General features: G+C 39.4%; 1 protein-coding gene and 1 long non-coding RNA gene across 5 annotated transcripts in view; both read left to right on the top strand.

Moving 5' to 3' along the window:
- The window catches only part of HS6ST3 (heparan sulfate 6-O-sulfotransferase 3), a 361248-nt gene that overhangs the window by 204325 nt on the left and 130679 nt on the right, over positions 1-26244 (top strand). The gene's annotated exons all lie outside the window — the stretch shown is intronic.
- On the top strand, positions 1950-7489 carry LOC308058747. Its single transcript, XR_013925947.1, has 2 exons — positions 1950-5142; positions 6651-7489. It is a non-coding gene; the product is annotated as an uncharacterized lncRNA (long non-coding RNA).

Raw genomic sequence — 26244 nt, forward strand, 5'->3', positions numbered from 1 at the left:
TGCCCCCCCCAGCCTGCTCACTGGTGGGGTGCGGTGAGGAGCAGAAAAGGCCCTGGCTCTGTGTCAGCACTGCTCAGCAGTAACAAAAACATCCCTGTGCTACCAGCACTGTTTCCAGCACAAATCCAAAGCATAGCCCCATACTAGCTACTGTGAGGAAAGATAACGCTCTCCCAGCCAAAACCAGCACACCCACAAACGTGAGTTTTATAACTTTTATATTTTTATTGGTTTTTTTCAGAAGCTGATGGGAGTAAGCATACTGCTTTTGCTGTTCTTGTGTGGGTTCTTTCCTTGGGTTTGGGTGGGGTTTTTTTCTTTTCTTTTTATCCCCCAGATCAACCACATATCTTAAATTCTTTGCCAGTTGCTGTCTGGCCAGGAGGAGCCAAGAAGGCTGTAAACCTTCAACAAACTGAATGAGTACAATTTTCCTTTAATAAAGAGCTCCTTCTGCTGGTAGGAAAATACCTCGTACACTAAAGCCAGCAAAGAATGTACAGGCTAGATTGTGGAGTAGGTACAGGCTGATTTCTGAGATATTTTTAGTTAGGAAATGCATTGTATTTGACTTTTCTATTGGCAGAAGGATGTGCATGTGCGGTAATGCTTGTTGTCCTGTGGCTGTTTACTGATATTGTCCTTCTGTCACAAGTAATATACGAGAAATTATGTTGCTTGATACCTGTTAGTCTTTGGTGGTTGTAACAGATAGTCACATGCAGCTTTATATGTGGTAAAGGCATAAATATTGTAGCTTTGTTGTCAACAGAATGCATTTTCTGTATATCATGAAATAATGCAGTGAAAACAAACTTGCTGAAACAAGTGTGTTTCTCATGTGCTAAAACGGAAAATTCATTCTGGAGTAACCAGCCTTGGGTAGCAAGCTGTGAGGAGGTTCTGCTTTTCAAGACATTTTCCTTTCAACACTGCAATTGTTGGGACCACTGTACTACTATAGTTTGATATTCTCAAAAAGTATTCAGCAAATTTTGATAATGGGATAGGCAGTAAAGACAAATACTGCAACAAAACTTATTTTCTTTTTTGATGACTGAAATTTTCAAACTTCAGCCACATTTATTTTCACTAAACTAAGTTCATTCCATTGTTTGTGCTCTCTGAAGCGCCAGCTTGATAATAAGACACTGCTGTTTCCCAAGACTAATGTTACCTGTAATGGTGGCTTTATTAAAATGTGGGAGAATCCAGGTCAGCTATACCCTCTTCTTAGCCCCTAGGATGGAAGAACCTAGAGACTGATCACTTTGGGTGTACAGTCTTTCAAATAATTAAGTTAGAACTGTGAATAAAAAAATGTGCGTCATCTCCAGGGCGGCCGTGCAGTCAATAAAATGAACGAGTCTTTTTGCCTAACTTTTGTATGCATCCTTGTGGGAAGTTCTTGAAGAGTAGTGAGATTCACCTCTGATGCTTAACTTGTGTGATACCAAAGTACTCTTGACTGAATACAAAATGGTTCTTTGTTTTTTCTAAGGGTTTCCAGAACCTCTGTTTTCAGGCAGTGTAGCAGTACTAAGGAGCAGTTTCTTCCTGATTCTGATGTGGGCCAGAAAGGAGCTATCATTTTCTTTGAAGACTGCTGCTATTTCAGTTTATCATCTTGGTTAGATGTTTACTTTGGATGACTTATTATTTGGATTGAGGACCCTGGGGGGCCGTATCTGGTCCGCGGGCTGCAGTTTGAGGACCCCTGGAGTAGGAGAAGGCAGCAGAGGGACTGGCAGGAAGAGTGTGTTGGTATGTGATGGTGAAAGACCATGTTACAGCTGGTTAGTTTTGAGAGTGCTGCAACACACACCTACCTCCTTCTTCTTGGGAAGGAAGGACTTGGTACTATTCAGCTGAAGAGCCCAAGGTAGTCTGGCCGGTGTAGCTTTTTATATCCGCTTGCAGTTGTCTGTTTTGTGGAGGACTGTTTGTCCTGTTCTGCTTTGTTCTGCTACGAGGAGCGATCAGGGATGAAGTAGTATTATACAAAAATAACACTACCAAAGTATCAGACATACTTACTTAGTTACTTTTGGATGTATCAACTCCAAAAATCAGTTAGCAGTTGCTGCCCACTAACATGTAAGATGTTCTTTAAGATAATTTTTATCCAGGTTTAGCTTGTACTATGCCTACATAACTTAAAAATACTTAGTTCTTGCAAAAGGACTTTGAGACCAAATATAGTGAGTAGGCCTGACTTGCTTCATAAAACTTCCAAGACACATGCATTTCATTTCTCGGTAGACTGTTGAACAGGGTATGTTAAGAGTACCTGATGCGTCTCAATATGAAAGCTATTTTCTTTTATACAGAACTGCTGTGTGAATCTTTTCATGGCAAAAATACTCTCCCAGACAATTCTTTTTTTCTTTTCTTTATAAATAAAACTGTACTCCAGACCACTTATGGGCACAATGCAGTTGCCCGCACGCTGGCATCTAGTGTCATTGGGTCGCTGTAGTATTCCCTGCCTGGCCTCCAGCTGCTGCTCCAGAAGCACATGGGTCTTCCATAGCTGCTGCACTGTATCTGCTGCTCTATGACAACGTCTTGGAGAAGCTGGGCTTGCAGTGTCACGGAGGGTACCCAACCATGGTTCAGCTCAGAGCTGGGAGAACTCACTGAGCTTTTCTCTGGTGTCAGCTTCCAGCTGCTCTTCAACATTTGCAGCTGCAGCTATGGTGAGCTGTGTCTTCTGCAAGAGCACGTGGTCTAGATATTCAAAATAGGCACCTACGTTTAACAGGTATGTTTGACCTTGATTTTTCTGTGCTTTGTTTTTTCATCTGTAAGTTTGGATAATACCAGCTGTTCATCTTTCAGGGATATTGTGAGGATAAATTATTAGTGAACCACTTAAGTACTTAAGGGATGAGTAATGTTGTGAAGTCTACAAGGAAATTAAACATTCTGTCTTTCTAGCGGGATCTGAATATTGTTTACTAAATGAGGTGCAGGGTCATACACAAAATGCTGAATAGAGAGCTGTGCATCCAAATGAGGCAGAGCTCCTATTTTAGAAAAAAAGGCTTGTGTGTGAATCAAGACTTCTGTGCTGAGTATGTAAGTGTACATAAGCATGTGGAAAAAGAACAAAGGTAGGATGGTCTACCATAATTCTGGTATCTGCAGCTTTTTTGGCTGCTGACTTACAGCTTTAATACTATTTTTATGAGGTGCTATATTTTGTGATATTTTCTGTTGTATTGCATAGACACACATTCTCTTATAGTCAGCTTTGTTAATGCTAGAATCTATGACCAGAACATGATGCAGCTGAATCGGGGATTCAGATGAATGTTAAGAAGAAAAAAAGTTAGAATGTTGACTTAAAGGAGATTTTTTCTAGTTATTCTTTTAGCATCTGCCTTTTAACATGGCATTAAAATTTTCTAAAAGGTTCACCACTCAATTAAACTTTTCTATTAAATGCTAGATGCAGAAGCCATATATTTAACAAGTTTTCCACTCTGTTGCTTTACTGTATAAATAATATATCTACTGGAAATTTCTAATATATGTCAGGTATTCATGATGAAAAAGCACATTTGTACTGCCGGTTCAGAGATAATTACTTGCCATTAGGTTCATAAGAACATAAATTTTATTCATTTCTATCATCTAACTTGTCAAGTTCTGACATTTCATCTACACTCTGCCCCTCACTGACAAGCAGCAAATAATTTAGTCTTCCACCAAAACGATAATGACTGGTAAATGAAAATTTCATTGAGAGAGACAGCACAACATCAGTTGCACTAGAAGAACTTCTTTATTTTTAATTTTTTCTAATGTTAATTCAAGTGCTGTCACCAAAATGAATTTAAGTGACTTCTGTTAAGCTGCTCTCATTTAGATGCTTTCTTGTTATTTAAGAGGTAAACTGTATGCGCTGTTTATTTTGTTTGAAGTGCATTTTTACAGACAGTCTTGTAGCCACTTCTGTTGTAAGTTGTTTGAGCAAATAATAGGCTTTACTACAGAGATGAAGTTTCTTCTCTCAGTTATGTCACTTCTGTGACATGAAAATGCATGCAAATCCAATGAGGGATGCAAATGTCTAGCATCTTGTTAGGCAAAGGTCATCTATTTCCTTGTCAATTTGGTTTTGAGATGCTGTCCAGCAGTAAGACTGATGGTTTCAGTAATGTGCTGTCTGTAGCTTAATCAGGAACTCCCATGGAACTGTATTGCCTCATTTGGAGCAAGATCTGTGGCATGCTGAAACACAGATGAGTAGGAAGGATCTAGAGATGTTTGGGAAAGCTGCTAATTTGGTTATTATTTGGAAAGACTTTTCTGTTACCTGGTATCTGCCCACCTCTGTCCATCCAAAGAAATTGCCCATTTGTTTCTAGAGTAACTGAAAGGACTTTTTTCTTCCTTCAGCTTTTGTGTTTGTTACATGGAGCGCTTTCTTACTTCAGTGACTGACTATGTAAAAACCTTAGAGAATCATAACTAAGTTGGGAGAAAATAAGCATTGGCAAAATTTATGTTCCTGATAATGATTTGGGATAGTTAAAGTATTAGAAAAATATACTTCAAATATTGAAAAAGAGTAATACAGAACAATGCTTAATATATGTAATTTGAAATCGGAAAAGATAAGGTAGTTACTGGCCATGTCCGTCATGTTTGTGCATTAATCTGCTGCTGGAGACAATCGGATGCAATTCAGGGGGAAAAAGAACTAGCACTAAAGAAGCAATTTTCCAGTGAATTAGTCTCTGGCAGAGGTTGCTTGACAGAGGAGCTTTGCCTTTCCAGCAAAGAAAAAGTAAAAAAAAATAAAATAACATCACCTTTGCTGCCATTTGGTGGTAAAATTTCAGAAGAGTATGGTCAAGTTAGTCCCACAATGCCTTCCAGCATATGAGTGCTGACAAGATTTAGAAAACAAACAATGTCCTCTCAGTATGTGTGTTAGATATTGGTTTTGTAGACTTGCCTTTATGCTAGGAGGAAAAGATACACATCTTCACATTGAGATGAAATGGTTTGTGAAATGTTCCTGCTATACATCAAGTACTCAAGAATACCTAGGTAAACATACAGTTGGAGGCTATTAATGTATATTATTGACTTCAATTAGAGTTCACTGTGTATCTAGTAAATAGGAAAGTGTGGAGATGCATGCGTAATGCAGAATTAATGTAAATGCTTGGAGAAACAAAATGTCATCTGATTCCCTAAAATATTTTACTTTGCAGGTCAATTTAGCTGCAAAGATTTTGTTAATACAGTGGTGGACAAAGCAGACATCTTTCTCCTGGGGACAGATACTTACGTACTCTTCTGCCTCTTTCATGTTTTCAGTTACCCTGCTGCTAGTGTAGATACTCCTGAATAGTATTTTCGATATTTTGTTCTACAGCAATGCTAGGCGGCAAGCTAAGATAGAAGCTACAACGTAAGCCTGAAAAAATGTCGTTCCTTTGTTTTTTTTGTGAACTGTTTTTGGAAATCTTTAGGTCTCAGAGAAATCTGGATCACTGAACACCAACAGAAAGCTGTTTCAGGCTGTTTCTGGAGAATGCACACAAATGTAGTCAAAATATAATCTAATGCATTTCCTGACAGTTTTGTTGTTAACAGTCAGCTTTCATAGTAGGATGGTGGGTTTTGTTCAGTCATTTTCAATTTCCTTTTTCTGGGTGTAAAATTCAAAATCTTCTTTTGAAGAGAACTTCCAGGAAGAAGGGTTTCATAAGACTGAAAATATTCAGTTTAAAAGAAAAAAAAAAAAAAGACACAAGTGTGAACTGGCAGCTCAGTTTCTGTATTTCTAGTTTACTGGAGTCCTATCTTGTCCCAGTGCTTGAGCGTCTGACAAGTCCTTGTACCGGCTGTGGCTTCAGAGCTGTTAGGATCCCCACTGGAAAGCCATCCTCCTGTATCACTTGCAAGGAGCTGAAAGACCCCAGGATCTTGAATACCAAGGCAAAGTTGCAGTGCCAGGCAAGGAGTCTGAGGTTTTTAGCATCTCATCAGATGAGTTGGCAGGAAAACAGTTGAGTTTCTACCTTCCTATTTCCACTCAGAAGTTTGTTTGAAGCATGTCCGTTCCAGTGAACCTGATTTTCCAAGGCAAAAACCTTGCAACGTTTACAACAAAAGAGGTTTCTGGCCAGTTCTTTTGTCAATTTTCACCAGCAAACCAGTGTGAGAATTTATTTATTTATTAGCTAATCCCAAGGTACCTACCTATGTTACTTTCCTACTCATTCTTCTTGAGGCCACACTGAAGCTACAGCTTAGGTGAGAATTTCCCACCTAGTTTATGAAGCAGAGCTATCCAAAGGCACTGATGCTGTACTGCGCTTTACTCCCAGTACGGAGGAGGGGGCAGCTTACCATCAGGTACCTAAGTTGTGTTGGTACTAGGAGCATCTGTGCTTTAACCACAACAGTTCTGTAGATTCATTTATTTCAAGGAGTCTTTCAAAAGCCACTTACTTTGAGAGGCAATTGGTTTGTAAATTATTGGAGAGCTGTTTACCCATAGTCATACTGGCATAATGTGTTGGAAGTAAGCGCTTTGCTTCGTAAGGTGTCCTCCAGTCCAGCGGAAACATCTAATACCCAGTGGCTTCAGTGTGTAAGTAGAGGAGAGGTGGAAAGAGTCTGAGAAAGAAGAGATAAGAGATAGCAGAGAGAACATCAAGTCATCCAGACCTCACAACTTGATAACCAGACATTGCTCTTCTCAGCCCGTGAGCCTTGGCTCCAGAGGGCCATGTCCGTGGTTTCAGCAATGGTGTCCTTATGCTTTTCTGCACTGAGGCAACAAGTATATGTCAAGCCATTTGTACCATCTGCCACGCAAGTGTCAGAAAAGGCAAGAGGAGCAACAAGGGGGACAGATACATGAGGACAGTAGTGGTAAATTATTTAAGTAATAAATGCCAGGCTTGGTGGTGAAAAGCTGCACAGTCTTGGCAGCCCGGCTGTTCAGCAAGCAGTGAGTGAAGCGAAGCCCAGCTGGCTGTTCTTGCAAACCATCAGGATGTTGGGTAGGCTGAGTCTGTTTGTGTACCTCCGCTCCTGAAAATGAAATGGTGAAATAAAAGACTGATTCAAATGCATTTTGTGAGATGGCTAATCTACAGCGTTTTTCGCTCTATGAGAAGAGGAGTGTTAATAGAAGTATTTCTAAAAAGAGGTTTGAGGATTTTTCTAAGTGTGCTGATTAAAAGTTTACTGGCAAGGACTCTTTTCAGCTTGTCCATGGCTAATTACCTCACTTTTGAAAACTTCTCAAGCTGTATCTCTGGGTTTATTTGTTGTGGTTTTTGGGGTTTTACTTTTTACTTTTCATAAATAGACTTAGTAAGGAGGCATTAAAGCATGGGGGCAGTCTGTTTGCTGGGAAAAATGCAAGAGTTGATTTCCCATGTGGCTTTCTTGGCTGGCAACTGCAAGCTAAAGTATATTACTTGGTGATTATTTTTTTTTTTACTTTTTTTTTTTTTTAAAAAAACAAACAAACAAACAAACTACATCTGCTTTTGCTCACTGCTTTGCAAAATTTGCAGTTCATTATACTCCTACTGCTTGCCTGGAAAGGAACAAGAAGACGCAAGAAACAAGTCCATTGTGTTTGAAGAAAAGCATGGGGATTAAGGGAGGCTTCTGAAAACTTCAGGTGTTACAGCTCTGTGCCATCTTTTTCTTGGCGTACAATAAGAAGGACCACCCCAAACAGTTTTAGGTCTGAGAAAAAAAATGAAACTGAAGGGACTGAAAGGGACCTGATTTATAGTGATAGCCACACGTAAGGCATCTGGCTTCCTACCGAAGAATCCAGCGGTGATTCGATGCAAACCCACTTGTCGCAGGACAGCGTGGTTGTCACTTACCCTCGAGCACAAAGTACCGCTGCCTGGTCAGTAACGAAAATACATTTCTTGTCTTGCTGTAGCCACACAACTTTGATCTTAATGACAGTTAGAAGCAAATACAGATGGGGGTATATATGTGTGTGTAGAAACAAGGGGTAAGATTCTCTATTTGACTGTAGAAACTGGAATTGAAGGAGACTTTCCCATGTGGTAAGTTTTGTGGCAAAAAGCAGGAGAGTTTCCTTTTATTTTGTCGCAAGGCCTGTGGATTTAGATACATGCAGCAATTTTCCTGTTTGCTTCCTTGCACCTGGCTCCTGCTATCCCACTCCTAACAGTGAAGAAAAAGAATTTGAAGGCAAATTCTCTCCCAACCCAACAGATAGGCTGGGACATCCCAACACGATGGGACTGCGGGCTTGGTTGGCTTTGTGTGTTTGCTTTGCTTTGTTGGGAGTTCCCTGTGCAGAAAGTTATTTGTACTTTAAGAAACAGAAAATCACAAATGCAGGTGAACCTGATGGGCTCTCAAAACCCTGAAACGGAGCGAAGTGGGAGGTTTGTACCAAGCACCAGCATGCTGACCTCTGTTTGTTATTTAAGTGTTTTAAGTACCCTTTAGCTCGCATCAGTGCAAAAACATTAATATGTTCACATACAAATTTGTAGGAATGATGCTACAGAGATTAAAAGAATAAGACAGTATTTTATTTGTCGTCAGTGTACTCAAAGCAGATTTGTTGAAAGGACCAGCATTAGCAGCAGAGCTATAACAAGGTTTCCCAAATCATTAGTTTCAAATAATTGGTATTTGATCATATTGAAATTTTGCATGAACTTATGAAAAAAAAACAAACCCAACCTCTTTGGCAGTTATCAAAACATAGAACTTAATTTACTCTGCTAATGAGAAAAAGAAATGCCTTTTTGGAACAACATGAAAAATAATCATATTCATTTTCTTGTATAATCTACACATACTAAATTACAACTTATGTGATTTCCCTGTGCTTTCACTCCGTTATAGGACTTAATGTACGTAACACATAGTGAATGAAGGGACAGTTGTATTATGAACTGTCTATTTCTTAAAACGTAGAAATCCAAATGCTTTCCTTTAAAGTACTTTTTGCTTTTTACCAGTTGCATATTCATGACTAGTGCACCTCAGTGCAAAGGTCCAAGAGTTACATTCTTCTTTTGAGGCTTGCATTTTTAGTTTACTTTTTAGTATCTGATTTCTGAGGAGCTAGAAACGGTTACAGAATCTATTCTGCTTTGTGACAGTAGCACAACAGTGACTGCCTCTTAAGTGCTTAGGTCTTTTAAAATAAAGACCTTGCTTCTTCCTTGGAAGAACTTTGCTGAATGAAGAAGATGTCCCAAGCATTATTCTCCCATGTTGTCTGGTCACCTTGACCTGAAGCTGCATGAGCACATGTTTATGTGTAGCTACTCACCTTTTGTTTCTGAACCATGTCTAGTTAGAAGATCTATTTTTAATAGACACCAGTACAAGATTCTGAGTGAGACTAAAGAAAAATGACACCTGCTCCAACTCCTGTTTTTGTAACTGTGGTATCTAAAGCCAAAAAAGTAGTAGAATATGAAAGTGTGGTTATCAGCAAGTATATTATTTGGGGTTTTTTTTTGAGTAGATAGGATATGATTGGACAGTCCATGTCAAGTTTTAGTTCACTTTTGCACTGCTGGCTCATGTTAAATCAGATTGATGACCCACCTCCTATGTTGGACTAGTTCTGTAGGAAGTGCCATCAACTACTGCACTTTTCAGAGAAACACTTTAAAAAATAATCACTAAAAACTTTGAAAGAAAACATCTTATAGTTTGCTAATAGATCACAAGTAGTTTTTTGTGCAGATTTTAATAGTGCTAGGCTGAGCTAAATGGCTTTAGGTATTTTACCACTGACAGTGGAAGCTGTTCAGTTCCATGGCTGAATGTTGATACACTGGCACAAGAGTATTTTAATTACTTTCCAGTGTCTTTGGCTCTGGAGTAACATTGAATGTTACGTTAATTTCCAGCACAATTATAAACATCCATTAAATTTTTGCATGAAAGCTTAAAACTGGAAGACTGTACTTGGGGGAGAAAAAACACCCAGTAAACAAACCAACCAAAAAAACCTCAGCCCTCAAAAAAAGTAATGCTGAATACTGAACAAGACATAAAGGAACATGCATTTGGGTTTTAACATTAGAAGAAAATTATTAACCTAGGATGTCAATTTGTCTTTAAAATATTAATCTTTTCTATCTAAAGGTACATTAAAATTAATTTTTAAGTAATTTTTCCTAGAGTGCTCTTGGCATATGTCATAATTTATTATGGTAATTTCTGTCCAGTGTGGCAGGATGGAGCCAAGTTTACACTAACCTAGCTTCTCCTTTTTTAAATCTTTTAAATTTACAATGGCAGAGGGTTTCCAGAGAGGGTGGCAGATTTTTCTCATTTATTTTACTGAAGTTCTCCTGAATCTTTCTTTACAGAAGAAAGCTGATGTAAAGGATCTTTTGAACTTCATTATTTCTTTTATTTTTTCCTGATTTTTAAGGAAAAAAAGTTATATTTTCTTGCCTTCCCCTGCAGTTTCCTCATTTTCCAACTGCCTTCATGAACGAGGGCATAGCTTTACTGTTTTATCCGTAGGCAAAGGCTGTACTTCCTAATTGACGCTTGGCTGCAATTGATGGCTCAGTAGGCTTAATGTAAACATTGAATCAGTCTTTTTAAAATTTGATACTTGGCAAAATTAAACGTTGTTTCTGCAATGAGCATGCTTTGCAGTCTCCTTCCCAGATACGAAGTTCTTTCAGCTCTTTAACTTCATTAGGGAGACACACTGGGGCACTTACTGAAGACAGATACCCCATGCATTACCTGCACTGAGCAAATTAGGACATGACACTGATTTCTGCTGGGGAAGCTCAGGAGATGCCACCAACTCTTCCTACTTCCCAAAGCTACTCCCGAGCCGAGCCTGTGAAGAGGTAGTGATGTTGACATCCTCCTCCCATGTGCTCCCCCACTGCTACCTGTATCATATTATAACACTATTGGCAAAAATAAAATAAAGAAAAAAGCCCCTCACCTGAAAAGTATGTGTAGATTATCAGGTAAATGATTAATTTCTGGTTTCTAATGAGAGTTTTACACAAACCTGTCTATTTCTTAATCAAATATAAGAAATTCATTTTGTATGCGATGGTTGCCTACAGCCGTTTTTTTAAGCAGAACATCATTTTTTCCCTTGCTGCTTCTTCCTAGTACATTTTTCTTCAGGCCTTCATTTCATATCTGAATATTTTTTTCTGTGCATTTTTGAGCTTTGATTTTTAAGGGGAGATGATACCTTTTGTTAGCTCATCTGACAGCTGAAAAAAATATGGATGAGCTTCTAAAATTATCTTTTACCAAGCTCTGCTCAAATTATTGAGTTGCTTTTCTCACCTCTGTTGGTTTTACACTGGATCAGCAGACAGTGGTCTATTGCCAGAGTGCTTTATCCTCTGCAGACATTTTGAGATGCTTTGCTACTCTGGGATTCTCTGAAACATATTGGGAAATTCTCAGTGATCCTTGGCAAAACAGAAGTGAACATGTAGTTTTTCAGTAATTTCTCTAGGACTGGAATAATGAGAAAGACAGATGTTCATACTAATGTCAGTATTTGTGACCGTTTAATTTGAAAACTAGGCAACAGATAATTTTGTTTAAGGATTTGCATTATTTTATGTGATTTTATTAAAGAAGAAATGTAACAATCACTTCATTTTTTAAAATTTGTAATGAGACCTTACCTGGAAAGTGTGCTGCTCCAGATTTGTGGGCATACAAGTTTTGAAATCCTATTGTAACAGAATAGCTGCATTTTTATATTCATTTTGTCTGGTGGCAAGTAACTACACAAGGTGAAATTAGCCCTATGCCTCTTCATTCTCTTTTAACTGGGACCGACAGCTTGTAATACAGATGCTTTGGATATATAAAAAAAAATAATCTGGAAAGGAAAGGAGCACTGTGAATCAGACTGTGTGGTGATGACTTTATTTATAGCCTAGTTCATTTATGATTGTAAGTAAACTTGACTTCCATACACAGAAAAGTGTGAAATACCCAAATTAATCACAGATGTAAGTGCCTGGGGAAGATAGATTTTGTGAGGATCAAAGGTATGAAATGAGAAACAGAAAAGAATGGGGAATAGGCCTTTTATGGATTAACATGCTAAAGGGTCACCTAGCCCTCAGAAAAAAGGCTCAAAGACAAAGCTGCTGTTCATATTTTTCTTAAATCAGATTTATACTGAAAAGAATTAAAGCATAGACACACTAAACAGGTAAAAATCTTCTTGATCCCACTTGCACATGACCTCTGAATTTATCTGGCTAGTTGTAAACTGCTAGGGCTGTAGTCTTTCCACCATGAAATAGGTGAAAGCATGATGTGCCAGTTTGTGGATCCTGTCCCATCGTGCGGATCCCACAAGTTCAACAGAGCTCTAAGCAGCAGATGTCAAATTCAAACTGGGACTGTAAAATACCCTTCAGGTTTTAGATGGGAATGACCAATGGTCTGGTCAGGCTGTATAAAAAACATTGGACAGGGAGTGCAATGGGACAGAGGGAAACCATCACCACAGACACACCTCCTGCGAAGCAGCTGAGCCATGAAGACCCTCTTTCTGGACCTGCCATAAGCTCCGTTGCTCCTAGTTGCAAAGGACGTGACGTCTGACAGACATCGCCGATGACTAGCGCATCCCAGAAAACCCACATGGCCATAGGGATGAATCACTCCTTAAGGGAATCAGTTTGTTGTGCGCTACTGAGAAAGGCCTCAGTAGTATATTGAGGCATATACTTCCCACTTTAGGACCTTGTCTTTAATCTCGGGGGGGATTATCTCAGGGACAGCTAGGGGAAGATTAGCGTCAGTGACGCGGTATCATCCTCAGTGAAAGTGTGCACCTTCGGTGAGCCACAAGCCCTGACAGTGCCCTGTAGTAGTGGATGTCCCGCTGTTCTCTTCACAGCAAGCACCTTGCAGCTGAAGGTGAATGAAGCTGGACTGAAGTGTCTCACTCACAAAGTGAGGTACATTGCACCAAAAGGTTCTGGGTGGGGGTTTTTTTGGTGGGTTTTTTTTTTTTTTTTTGTCTGATTCAGTTCAGTTTAGCAGAGAATTATATTATTGTCTGTTGGGGACTTAATGGACTAGGTAAGTAGACAGTGAGGTGGACTGGAAACTGGCTGGACTGATAAGCTCAAAGGGTTGTTGTGATCAGTTGTGCAAAGTCCAACTAGAGACCAGTAACCAGTGGTGTGCCCTAGGGATCAATACTGGGGCCAGTGCTGCTCAACATCTTCATTAATGACCTTTATGATGGGACAGAGTACACTTAGCTGGTTTACAGGCAATATAAAATGAGAGGAGTAGTTGATAAACTGGAGGTTGGGTTGCTGTTGGGACCTTGACAGATTGGAGAGTTGGTCTGACAGGAACCTCATGAAGTTCAGCTAAGGGGAATGCAAAGTCCTGTAATGACTGTGATTTGCCTGTGTTTTGCTGGACATTGGGTTGGCAGGTAGGTAAGGATTTTGTGTCTCATGACTTAGTGGTTCTGTTGCGACCAATATACCATACCACTCTCGAGCTCAGTTTTCATCCTCAAGCATGCCAAACCCATAGCTATGCAGCACGGTGTACCTGCTTTTCATCTTTCCCAGTGCAAGAGCTTTATACAAAGCCAGTCAATATTTTCACCGCAAAGAGGTGAGAAAAAAGCCTACGTCTGTCGGCATTCCTAACCACTTGAAGCAATTCACTCTTAAGCCTTTTGACCTCAAGTGAAATATGTCTTCTCTGCTGGCTCCCTGTGACTTGAACTGGTGTCTCCCTCTCTCCCTGTCTCTCTCCCTCATATATTTTTAAAAACCTTGTGTACTCAAATCGCTAATGGAGTACAGATGTTGAAGAGCGTTCTGTGCCTTCATAAAGCAGGCTGGGAAGTTTTGCTAGTTATTCCTGTCAGAATTACATTGCTTTGCAGTGGGAAGGAATAACAAACTGCTGTTGAGTGTCAGAGATTTCCTGACTTACTTTGGGGAGGAGATTTTTAGAACTTGATAGCGTTTGTATTTTAGATTCTGTTTTGGATAGGACAAAAAAAATCTTGTCAGTAGTTGTAATTCTGGAGATAGATGATAAAAATGAGCAGAACTCTTCAAGAGAAATGCTTCTGCATGCAACGTGGTTTTGATTCCCCTTGGGGGAAGTGAATGGATGCCTTAAGTTTTCAGAGGTTCAAAAATTTAAGAAATTAATGAAAGAAAAATCCACTGAAGTAAAAAGGTGCCCCATCTGGATTCGAAAATGCATGAATCAGAAGCTGGTGCATGCTAGGAGTGTACCCATGTTTACACTTAAACGTCTGTCCCTGTGGCCTCCTGATACTGCAGCTCCACAGACCCTGTGATCTGACTCGTACCTCTGTTCTTGTGCCGTTCTGTGAACTGGTCCCACTCAAAACCTGAGTCCTGGCTACTGCTTGCAACTGCGCATCATGGTGGAAGGCATCACTACTTGGTCTTGAGCATTGATACAGGGCCCCAGACCTCAGGGTCTGGGGGAGAAGTTGTGAACACACCAGAGATTTCTCCATGTGGATGCTGGGCACTGCCTGGTATTCAGTTGGAGTGTAAGTGCACTGTATCAACTGTGCCATGTGTAAGCAATCTGGTCTTACTAAGTCAGTAAGGTAGGAGATTTTCACATCACGATCAATTTATTGAAAATAGGATGATTCCCAGTGTCTTTTAAAAATATATCTGCTTTTATGGAGGCCGTAAGCTAAATCCAGAAAGATAATTTTAGGCATCACCGTAGAAAACACTGGCTGCTATAACTTTGGGTTTTCACAGGAAAAACAAGAAAAATTGCACTCAGAAAACATGTTTTATGTAAATATCAAAACATCTCAGTAGAGCCAGCAGAACATAGGTAAAAACAATTTTCTGGTATTCTTCCAGATTTACATTTGCATTTTGAATCAATCTGTACATGTTAGAAACAAAGTAAGATTAGAAGCGTAAAGCAAGGTTTTTGAGGGGGTTAGCTGGGATAACAATGTGTAGATGCAGTTCTTTCGAAGTGCAATCAACTCCTGTTACACTGTCAGTGTGATATTTGACTATACACAAACACAGATTGCTGCAATGACAATTTTATACCCTATTGTACAACTCCAATCAGCCCTAGTGTTTCAAAACAAGACAATTTGTCTTGCTGTAAATACAAAAAGAATTATACAAATGTATCTTTCTGCTTTATTATCCTGGAAACCTCATAGATCATGTGAAATGTTTGGTGTGTGGCAGTCCAAGGAGAAAAACAGAAAAAGAGATGGCATTTAATTTGGCTTCTTGCTATGTTTACCTCTGTCTGATACGGGATTAAGTTGTCATTTATGCAGCTTTAACAATGTTTTCGTTCTTTTTGAAGTTTGTGAAATGCAGGTCAGATGAATTGCACTATATTTCCTGAGTTTTCTTGATGTTAGAAGTATTAAAAGGAGTGCAGTAACTACTTTGGAGAGGAAATGCAAGAAAAATATTATACATTTCAGGAAACTAAAACTCCTCTTGCTGAATATGACATAGAGAATATCACAAAAACATGCTTAAAAATCATGTTGACTTCTGAATGCTTATGTTTTGTTGTTTTTTTTTCTATTGGCAATCCAAGAAGTTTAGTCAGGAGGATGCAGTGACTTTGCGTAGTCTTTTGCCTGTCATCCAAGAAGGCAGTTTCTGATTTTTAACTGACAGATGGGAATAACTAAATAACTTGCTACAAATGGAAAGAATTGCTCTTAAAACCTTACCTTTGAAAAGTTGGAGAGGTTTACAGTTATAGAATATCAAAATAAGTAGGCCATTCTTGTAATACTTTTCCTAGAGCTGGATGAATTTGAGAAAAAGAATTTGACTATAGGCTTGCCTTATTTTTCTAGTGCTGTCGAGTCCATCAAGTGTGTGAGCTATTGCAAAAGGAGCAAACTGAAACAGTCAGGGAAAGAGAGGAAAGTAAATGTGCAGAAGTGTTCTGAACCCTACAAATTAGCAGTAAAGTAGATACGATTATATCTGTGCTATTTGGTCCTTTTGTAAATCTGCTGATGTTCTTCTGTTATTCTTATTTGTTATATGGCATTTCTAATATAAGGAAATATCGGGGGGGAGGAGGGGTGGTGGTGTGTGGTGTCTCACAAAAGCACTTACATATGCTAAATCTAATTTTTTTTCCTTACTGCTCAAGCAAAATTGCATAGCTGTAAGGAAAACCAAAATGTAATTGTGTTACTGTGATTTTTTTTGTTACATATTTACAAAACCTCAAAGGCATAGCCGTGATACAGTACCCCATTGCAAGAAGTGCTGGATAAATGCACAACAGAAACACTGTCCCTGCCCCTAAGAATTTGTGATCTAAATTTAAGATGGGAGAAGAAACAATTTCATGAGAACAAGGAAGGGAGAGAGACAGTATTGCTACACTTACTATTACGATACAGTCTGTCAGTCAATATTCCAAATGGTAATATGATAAACAATGACCTTTGCACAAGAGCAGAGTACCATCTGCCAGGCTTTTTGAGGTTTGAGGCAATGGAAAACCATGGGAGAAGATTTGAAGAGCATTTTTGCATTAAATTAAAGTCATGTGCAGGGCTTAGTGATCTCCTGAATAAACAGATGTGGGGAAAAAAAAAAAAGTTAGAGGTAAGTCAGATGTACAGGTTGCAAGTCCAAGATCTGTACTGTGGTGGTGATGAGAAGAAACGTGAAAGGAGGCATTACATGGTTGGTTATAGTCATGTTGAACCTGCATTGACAGCTATAGGGTAGATAGGGACAGGGGGTGGTTTTGTTGCTTAACTGTAGCCAGCTACATCTGACTGAGTTGATATTCCTGCTCCAGATGATGCAGAGGAGCATACATTTGGGGGGCACAATTCACCCATCCTCTTTTAAAAGCTGATCTCGGTGGAGGTGAATTGTGCCCTGAAAGGGCATATTTCTCTGTTGACAAAAAGGCAGAAAACAATCAGCTGAGTCTTAACTGGCTGCATTGTAGACAACTGCAGTGCAGATGTGTCTAGAGTGAGTGAGGCAGATCCCAGCTGAGGAGACGTGTGGGAAGCACAGGCTTTATAGGAGGAAGAGAAGGGAATCATGGCAGAGCCAGGCTGACTCATTTCTCTCCATGGAAGGTAGGACTGAAAAGGAAGAGAAAGGCCAAAATAATTTTTCATTTGGTATTTTCAAAGAATTCAAGATGCTGTGTGGAGAGAGAAGTAGAGACAGGAAATGCTTTGGGATTTTGAGGAACAAATTCTGGACATGGAAGAGCTCTCTGAAACTGTTAAGTGTGGGATTCCTTGAAGTCAAACTGTGAAGGTATTAAAAGGACGTAGAGGATGCTGAGCTAAAGGAAGAGTGGATGAATCAGTGATGGCAGATGTCACTAGGGATACTTTGCAGTGTATACTAAAGGTGCCTTGTAGAATAAAAGCAGGTGCAGGGGAGGCAAATGTTGGAATGATCCATGCACGAGGACCGGCAGCATGGGCCATGTAAAGGCAACAGGAAAGGTGATTGAAAGATGAACAGTTTCAAGCAGCTTTGTCACTGGAGAGGCATGAAGAAGACTTGAATTCTGCTAAAATGTCATCAGACCTAAGGCAGTATAAATCACATCCAAGCTGGATGTGAGGATGTAAGTAGGGAGGGGTGAGGAGGAGTGCTGGTGGTGCCTGGAAAAGGAGAGCGGAGTACGGAGGCTTCTGAGAGAGAAGCAGCATATGTGGTGAAGATGAATGGGCTTCCGTGAATAGAGGAGATAAACCTGCAGGTCAGATGAAGATCTCGTGTTGATGGGAACAAGGAACTAAAACTGGTCAGGCAGGTGGAGGTTGAAGTCATTGGGAAGAGTGTGGGGCAGCTCATTAATGCTTCAGGTACTTAAACCATCTCATTGCTAAATTTTTACTGTGATTTCTGCTCTATAGTCATTAGTGATCACAATCTGGATTGCAACAACTTTCCAAGATGTATATAGCTAATAATAACTCTTACACAGCTTTTTGGTTTGGAAGAATTTTAGGAACAACGCAGATGAACCTCATTTTCTTTCTATGTCAAGATGAAATTTAAAAAACATTTTACTATAACTTGGTTTGGTTTTGGTTACAATAACTGAAGCAAGTCAGGAATGCTTACTTGTTCTGTTTGTCTCATCTTTAGTCTAAAGTCTTCCTTCATTGAGGTATTCTGCAGATATGTACATAAAATGAGAGAAAATTATACATAGTGAATTTACAAGTTTTTTTCCCAGCATATCAAGTTTTCCTTAGTTTTCCTTTCAACTTTTCTATGTATGATTTCAATATTTTTCTTTTATTATTGGTAGTAAGTCCTTTCTTGTGTAGAAGCTCTCCAGTAGTCTAACATCTACCAACTTCTGAAATCAAGCCTTTAACTTGCAGTGACAGAGGCCTGGAAGGGAGATTACATCCAGAATGGAAGCAGGGAAGATTGACAAGTACTGATTTCATAATTAAAGTGAAGTATTTAATAATATAGCAGTAACTACTGGGATTAGAGCTGAATCTTTTAAAATATGTTAGGCAAACATGTCTGGTAACAAAAAGGCTTGAAGTTGGGCAGATGTTTTTCCTTCTGGAAGCCTTCAGGAACACCTGCCTCTTTTCCAATGCTTTGAGGAATGCTTTTCTAGGCACCCAAAATGAAGTTTGCAAGTTTGGCAGTATGAATCCTGAGAGGTTTTTTTGGCTTCTCCAACTAGTTGAAAGCTGAGAGTAACTTTGATTAAAACAAATTGTTGTCTGTATTGTATTAACCACTATTACAGCTGGCTGCAAATTTTTCATTTTCTGTAGGTGATATTAATCACAGGGTGCCTGTAATGTGCTGCTGCTTACCCTGAACAAATACAATTAAACTATATTAAAATTCCATAAGAAATTATTTAAATACATCTATTCCTATGTGAATATTAATCATTTTTTCCACTAAGGAGCAGGTGTTCACTCTTCCTGTTTGAATTTCTTTTTCTAGCCCATGCTGTGTGACATTGAGCTACAAGTCACATAACATAGCACATGCGTTCGGCATGGGTTTGACTGTTTGGTGAGTTGCCACTCATGCCCCTCAGGCTTTGCTTGATTCCTTGTCATAAAGGATTAGGAGTAGGGTCATATGGGTTGATATAGTAATATATGACTAGGTCCTGTGTCACTAACGCAAATACTTCTGTGTTTGGAAGACTCATCGTGTGGCTTTGCTGAGTGTAAAAGGTGACATTTTGGAATGGTTATCCCGTAGTGCCTGAACTGGAAGCAAATGGCATAGCTTGTGCTTTGTTAAGCCAGATTTTTACTATTAGGAAAAGGCCACCCAGAGCCTGAAGGATATTGAGGCTGCTCTTTAGAGAAGCTCATTTGCACACTTACCTAAGATGACAAGCAAGGATTTAAAACCTTAGACAGCTGCCTAAGGAACCTTACTGCTCTTACCACAAACATGGATTTGTTCTACAGTGGGAAGTAAGAGATTTGGTATTTTTTCACTTTCAAACACGAAGGAAAACATAGCTGTCACACAGCAGAAACATTTAAGATGATTGGCTTTAAACATAATGAGAAAATAAAAAATTCCTGGCAAAACATAAATTTAGCAGTTTAAAATGATAGGCTGATGACTGGTTTCCTCATGCAAAGCTATGAGAAGAAAGTTAGAAAAAATCTAGCTCCATCAAAGTCAATCAGTCAGACTTCTTAAGGAAAGGACATGGAGATGGCTGTGATAACATATTTTATAGCCACAGAAACAGGACAGACGAACCGACAGTTCTTGAACAGTTGGCTTCAATCCCATGCAATATGTTGATGGTTTGCAGTCAGGAGGAGTGATGATGAAGACCAAGTCTGATGAGCAGCCACACTGCTTTCCCCAGACCTTTTCTCAGGGTTAAACCTGGCTGCATTCCCCTCCTTCTCAGTGAGCGTTGAAGATGATGTGGATGGTGCTGTTGTCACCTGGATATTGCATTGCTCCTGGAAGAACTGCCTGAGCAAAACTGCTGACTCAGATATGACCCTGATAAAAATGAGATAATGAATGCATAAAGAAGAAATACTTCCAAGAATTAGCCGATACGCTGTTCTCACCTTTTGTTGCCAATTAGTGCTCTGCATATGCCTCGTATAAGGAAGACTGAATAGTAACTTTGTGTTATTTTTGCAAATGTGAAGATGAGAAGGGGGAGAGCGAGTGAGAACTCCGAGTGAGAACAGTGGCAGCAACATATGGAGTTTAAAAGCATGTCTTACGAAGAATAGGCTCTAATTCTCCATATTTATGTGATGTGAATGGTAGTATGATGAAGTAGCTGCTGCTCTGCAGCTCTGCCGTGCCGTGCGGGAAGAGCAGCGCTTTCCCAGCTGACACTGCCCGCACAGCGTCCACTGGAAGAAGCCAGGGTGAAGGGGGGTGGCAGGGACGAAGGCCCTGTGTGCCAGCTGAACACACTATCTGAAAGTTGTATCCTGGCTCAGCTAATTATAACTTTCCTTTCCTTCTCTGTTCACCTTCAGGCAATAATCATTAGGGCTGTATGAGTGTGTTTATATTTACTGAGAAATAGCAAATTTGCTGAACAGTGTGATTTAAAGTCTCAGAAGCATTTGAATGCATTAAATAATTGTGGCTGGAAAAAGTCCAAGGCTTAATTGGAAGTTTTCTCTTTGTTAATCCCATAACTAATTTGATGATTAGGGCATTCACCCTTGATGTGGGAGAAATTTATTCAGTTCCTCTCTCTACCTCAGGGGCACAAACCCAAACTTTCCAAATCTGAAATACACCTGAGCACCAGATCTCGTCCTCTGCCTTTCCTACCAATATGCTTTCACATTGAATAAGAGAACAGTCACTGGGACAAGGACTAACACCCAGATGCCCTCAATCTAATCACCTAAATTAGGGAGTATTTTTCTTCTTCCTGTTTCATTTGCTGGTAAAGCTTTTTGTGCGAAAGAGAATAGCTTAAAAAAAATAAATTAAGAACACTATTTTAGGCTCTCATGTTAAGAAGGGAGATTTTGGCAGAAATTCCTGCTCTGAACTAGTTAGAGAAGGGATTTCAGTCCAATTATTTTGCCTTTAAAGAAATTCACATTGACAGTGTTTTGAGGTGGGTGAGGTTCAGAGGCATCTTCAGCTACTTTCTAGAAGTGTAAGGGGTAGTTCAGAGGCTGTCCTGACTTGAATACCTCTGACTTACTCTGTAATTCCCAGCCGGTTCCTTCAAGATCCTGTCCAGCTGTTAAAGGTGGGTTAACTAATTTGGGGTGGGACTGAAAGAAGGTAGGCATTGAATACTTAAGACTTCCCTGCATCATCCATTACGTGCTCTCTTTTCCCAATACAGAAATAAACTATTCCTTCTATTAGCCTTTATTGGTGCCTCTTATGTCACTTACAAACTATAACTTGTCCTGTGTTATAACCTTTCTAGCATTACTCCCATGTGCTGGTGCTGTTCCTCTCTTCTTTCTTTAAATAGATGTCCTTATTTAAGCTTTCTGTATAGTTTTGGTTGTTGTTTTTTTTTTTTTATTCTGAGGTCACTGAAGAGCTCCAGATGCAGTCATATTGTTTTATCGCTATTATCTGTACCCTTCCTCTGCAACTGCAGAGTTCATTGCTGTTCTATTTAATAAGGCTCTTAGCTCTCCAGAACGCTTCCATCCCTTATGCTTCTCTCGTAGGAGACCCTTTCAACCTGTTCCCTGAGTAGGTTGAATTCCACTTTTCAAGATGATTGCCTTTCTCTTCTCACCGATTCCTTTCCTTAAAATAGCAGGTTCTTTTGCTTTATTCTCAGCTTTACTGAACTCACTTCCACTTAGTTTTCCCAATTTTTTCCCATTAGTATCTATAAAATTAAAATATTTTCTTCTCAAGTAGCTTCCTTCACCTTTAGGAGCAGTCTCCTGCTCTACCTCCCAAAGCTTGTGTAGTCCTCTAAGCATTTCTGCTGACTAGAAACCAATACCTTGTCTCCTTCCTAAATGGTAGCTCCCTGCCATGACTTTAGCCGTGTTGTTCATGACCTTTACCTACAACCAAGTCAAAAGTCTGCCTTCCACCTCTTCCAGAAGCTGAAAGTGGGAACGTGCCTTTTTTTTTTCTTTTCTTTTTTTTTTAACATAGGATGCAACATCCCCTTTTTTCTATAGTTACTTTAGTTTCTGAAAAAGACATTGCTTTATGCTTGGGCTTTTTACTTCACTTTTATATTTGCTTTTTGTCCATAGAAAGGTTGTGCTATTACACTGTTGATCTAGTTCTTTGTTTAGAATAGGTAAGCAATTTAGCCAAAGAAATGCTTAATCATTGAACATGGTGTTCCTTACAGTTTTCAGAATAGCAGTGTATTAAAAGATTCAGTTTTAGGTTGGTTTTCATGTGAGCTGTTAGTATTTTCATTCAGTTTAAGAGTAATGAAATGTTAATTAAAAATCTGAATTGTAGGAGAAATTAGGAGAAACTGGCTAATTAAACAATATGATCATTTGTAATGGTTCCAGTTGCACAGTAATGTAATTTAGAAAAGAAGTTATTTGAGAACTATTTTAAATAATTATGGGAGATAATTATGTGTTGGTGTTTGCTTTGCAAAACTTGCACCACGTTGTGGAATATCTTTGAAATCACTGCACCTAAAACATATATGAATGTTAAGAACTGTTTAGGATATACAGATGTGTTTGGAGTGGCTGCCCAATTATAAGTAAAACGTTACATCTTTCCCCTGGATGCAATTGCCTTCTCCAAGTCTTACCTTCATCCCTGACTCATCTTACAAACTATTCATCCAAAAGACAGAGTGACTTCTTCCCCAGGACAACACAGGCAATAGAAGGATACTGTAGGTAATAAGACTGTCTTCAAACTGGCTTTATGTTTCTTCGTGTCCTGAGATGGTGCTGTACAGGGGAAACAAGGTGCCTGGAAATCTCAACTATTAATTATTCTGCCAAAATAGTTTTGGTTTATATACATTCTGAGGAAGTTGAGAACTCTGAAAATAGGTGAAGACACTACTTGACAAGTTCTTCTACCAAAATAGTGCCTTAATCTTATGAGTAAAACTATATGCTAGGCACATCATCCACTGGTAGATCCTTTCCTGAGCAGTTGAGTACTGAGCAGTCTTACAGATCTGGCTTGCGTCATGTGGGAACCTGGCCCGTTCTGGAAATCCCAACCCTTTTGCAGGTTTGATAAATGCTTCTGTCTGCTTCTTGAAAATACAGAAACCAAATTATTTTTCACTGTATAGAAGCTAGTAATGTTTTCTTCTGATACCAAGCCAACAGCAGGTGTACGATTTAACACAGAAGACATCAGAACTGTGCTAGCATGAATTAGTTTGAAGAGAGGTAAGGCAAATGCCACATTAATTCTGTTCTCCCCTAAAGGGTATAATCTCTGATGACTGATAGAAATGTTTTGAAAAGAGCATTTCAGGTAACAAAGCTCTGAAGAACACTGATGAGAAGATATTTCACCTTCTCCTTATTACTGTAAATTCTGTGAATGCTTCCATCTTACAGTGTTATGAAACACACTTTGTTACCTTGGCAGATCTTTTCTTTTTAAGCAAAACTAAAATAATCTGTGGTTTGGATGATTCTTTAGTGAGGAATCTCAGTATTTCTCCCATTTTGCTGTTTATGACAAGATTGATCTACGAAAGATGAGGAATCTACCCTTTCCAATACTACTCTTCCAAGAGTATGCTCATCCTCGGGGTTTCTGGACTGCCAGGTGTTCCTTCTGCAGTTCTGGTTCTCGTTATTTGCATTGCATTTGTATTGGGGAGTAGGGACGTCACCCTGTTTCCTTCAGCTTCAAGCATATCTTTAGAGCTGGGACTTGCTTGAAAGAGAACAGGATTGCTGTTTGCTGGTGAGTCCTAACTAAAAATGAAAATAACATTTCTAGAGGACAGTCAAAAGGCTTTCTGCTAGCATGTGGTCTGACACCCTTCCTAGTCAAAAAGAATGGGATCAAAGAATGCAGTGCTCAGAGGCTTTTGATTTAGTACTTCCCAAGGGAGACATAGGAATGGATTAACTGGCATTTACATCTACTACTAGCATTGGAAAACAGGTGTCAAACAGTTCATCGCCTTACTAGGGCAAAATAATTTGGGACTTTTCTGCCCCCTGTTCTCTCTTTGCAGCAACCCCTCCTGCCCCGTGCATGGGTGTGACTGCCTGCCAGGATTTAGTCCATTACGATTTACATCAAAGCTGTGGTTTTTTGAGTTATATGAGTTAAATCAAGGTATTCGAAATTGGCGACGCGAATTTGCTCTGGACTCTGACTTGGTAGCAGAAGTTCCTGGCCAGAACAAATTTTGCAGCTTGTTTCCTTTTTTTCCTAGCCATTGGAAAGGGGGTGAGCAAAGAGTCAGATTTGATTAAATTTATAGGCAGTCCTTCCATACTGCGTGTTTTGTTTTGTTTTGGTCTTTGTTTTCTATTTAAGGCAAACACACTCAAGATGCAAGATATAGAGCTATGCTTTTTTTACATGAGGCATGTTGTATTAATTTAAAATAAATGAAACAACATAATGGTCAGAAACCCTGATTAGTTAAAGATTCATGTTAATAAGAGGAAACAGGATTTTTTGCATCTTGCGTGCCTTCCCCCGGATTAGCAGAAGACAATGTTTCTCTCCTGAAGTATCAGCTTTTGCACAATTGTCTAATATTAATTTAGGCTTAGGGAAGGTGCCAGGTTGTCATTCCTGGCCTCCAGTTTTAATTCAGACAAACCAGCAAATAGGACACAGTGTCCTGTAGGTGAGAACTCCAACTGCCCTCAGTCCTTTAGTCTCTTCCAAGAGGCTACCATGTTCTATGGTACTTTTTATAATGTGGTTTCTGGTCTGGAGAACTGAACAGCAACCCTCAAATATGTCACTATGGTCACAGTACTTTCAGGTGTTTAAAATAACAGCTAATTGCAATTGGGAACTTTCAGGATCATGCTGGTGTGCTTAGTTGGATGGGTGTAATTCAGGCTTGTTCAAATGACTCTAATTACTCCATCTGAGTTAATGAAGCAGCTATTACACTTTATGAAGCACAGATTTATAAATTTGGCATCAGTGATACTTGAGAAACTTAAGAAGATATGTTCAATGAATTAAGGAAATTTTAGTATTAAAGGTAGTCTTTATACATAAATGCTGCTGCATAGAGGAAGGGACAGGATAACAAAATTAAAAACTTCATTACCAAAAAAAAATAAAAAAAAAATTTCAGGTCAGATACTAGGAATATCATAAACAGCAAGTGTAATGAAACACTGAAATGCATGAAATGATGCCATGATTTCCATAGGCAGTGCTGAAGGTTTTTAAGAGTATCTGTCAGGAGGGCATTTGTGCATACTCACAGCTAGGTGACCTGTGACCTTTTGAATTACTTACTGGTTTTGTTCACCACACTTTATATATACAGGTAGTTCAGGGCTACACAGGCAGTTTGAAGCAATAGATTTCAGATCATTTCTGCTTTTATGGAAATTCAGCAGAGGCCTGGGTCATGAGCTGTTTATGATGCAGCTCCTCCTATTTGTAGATGACCATGGATGAGTATGTGGTTAGACTCATAAACCCTGCTGTGTTAAGTCTTTGATACCTGGAGTTTAAACCCAGACAGACGCCCAGTCTGATGACTTTCAGGGGCTGCCTAATTGCCATTCTTGAACTCATTACTTATTCACTAAGGTCTCTAAATGCTTAACTCCAGTGGCCTGGGAAGATTCAGGCCCTGTGGGTGTTACCAGGTAAATTTAGGAAAGTGGTGTATAAATCTCCAAGAGATGCCCTGAAATCAAGGTCTGGGTCTGAAATGGGTTTTGATGGTAGGCACATTTATATTGTGGTTCATGGTTAGACCTGTCAGCCAGGGTGGCGGGGACACAGGTTCTGGTTGCTGGTCAGCCTGGAGAAGGGTGACCTAAGCTCCTGGTAAGGGAATTGTTCTGACTACTAGGTCTTGAGCTGTCCTCAGCAAGAGCTTTCACATTTTGTGCTGTGGAAGCTGGGCCCAGGAGAACACAGGTAAGAAGAAAGCTACTTTAATGGGTGAGGAGGATGCTGAACTGATCTTCTCAGCTCAGGGATTGCCAGAATAGGAATGTAAATTACACCATTACTGATAAATGCAAAATCCAGTCTTGGATCT

This window comes from Falco punctatus, assembly GCF_963210335.1.
Source record: "Falco punctatus genome assembly, chromosome: 2".
In the NCBI taxonomy this organism is placed as follows: Eukaryota; Metazoa; Chordata; class Aves; order Falconiformes; family Falconidae; genus Falco; species Falco punctatus.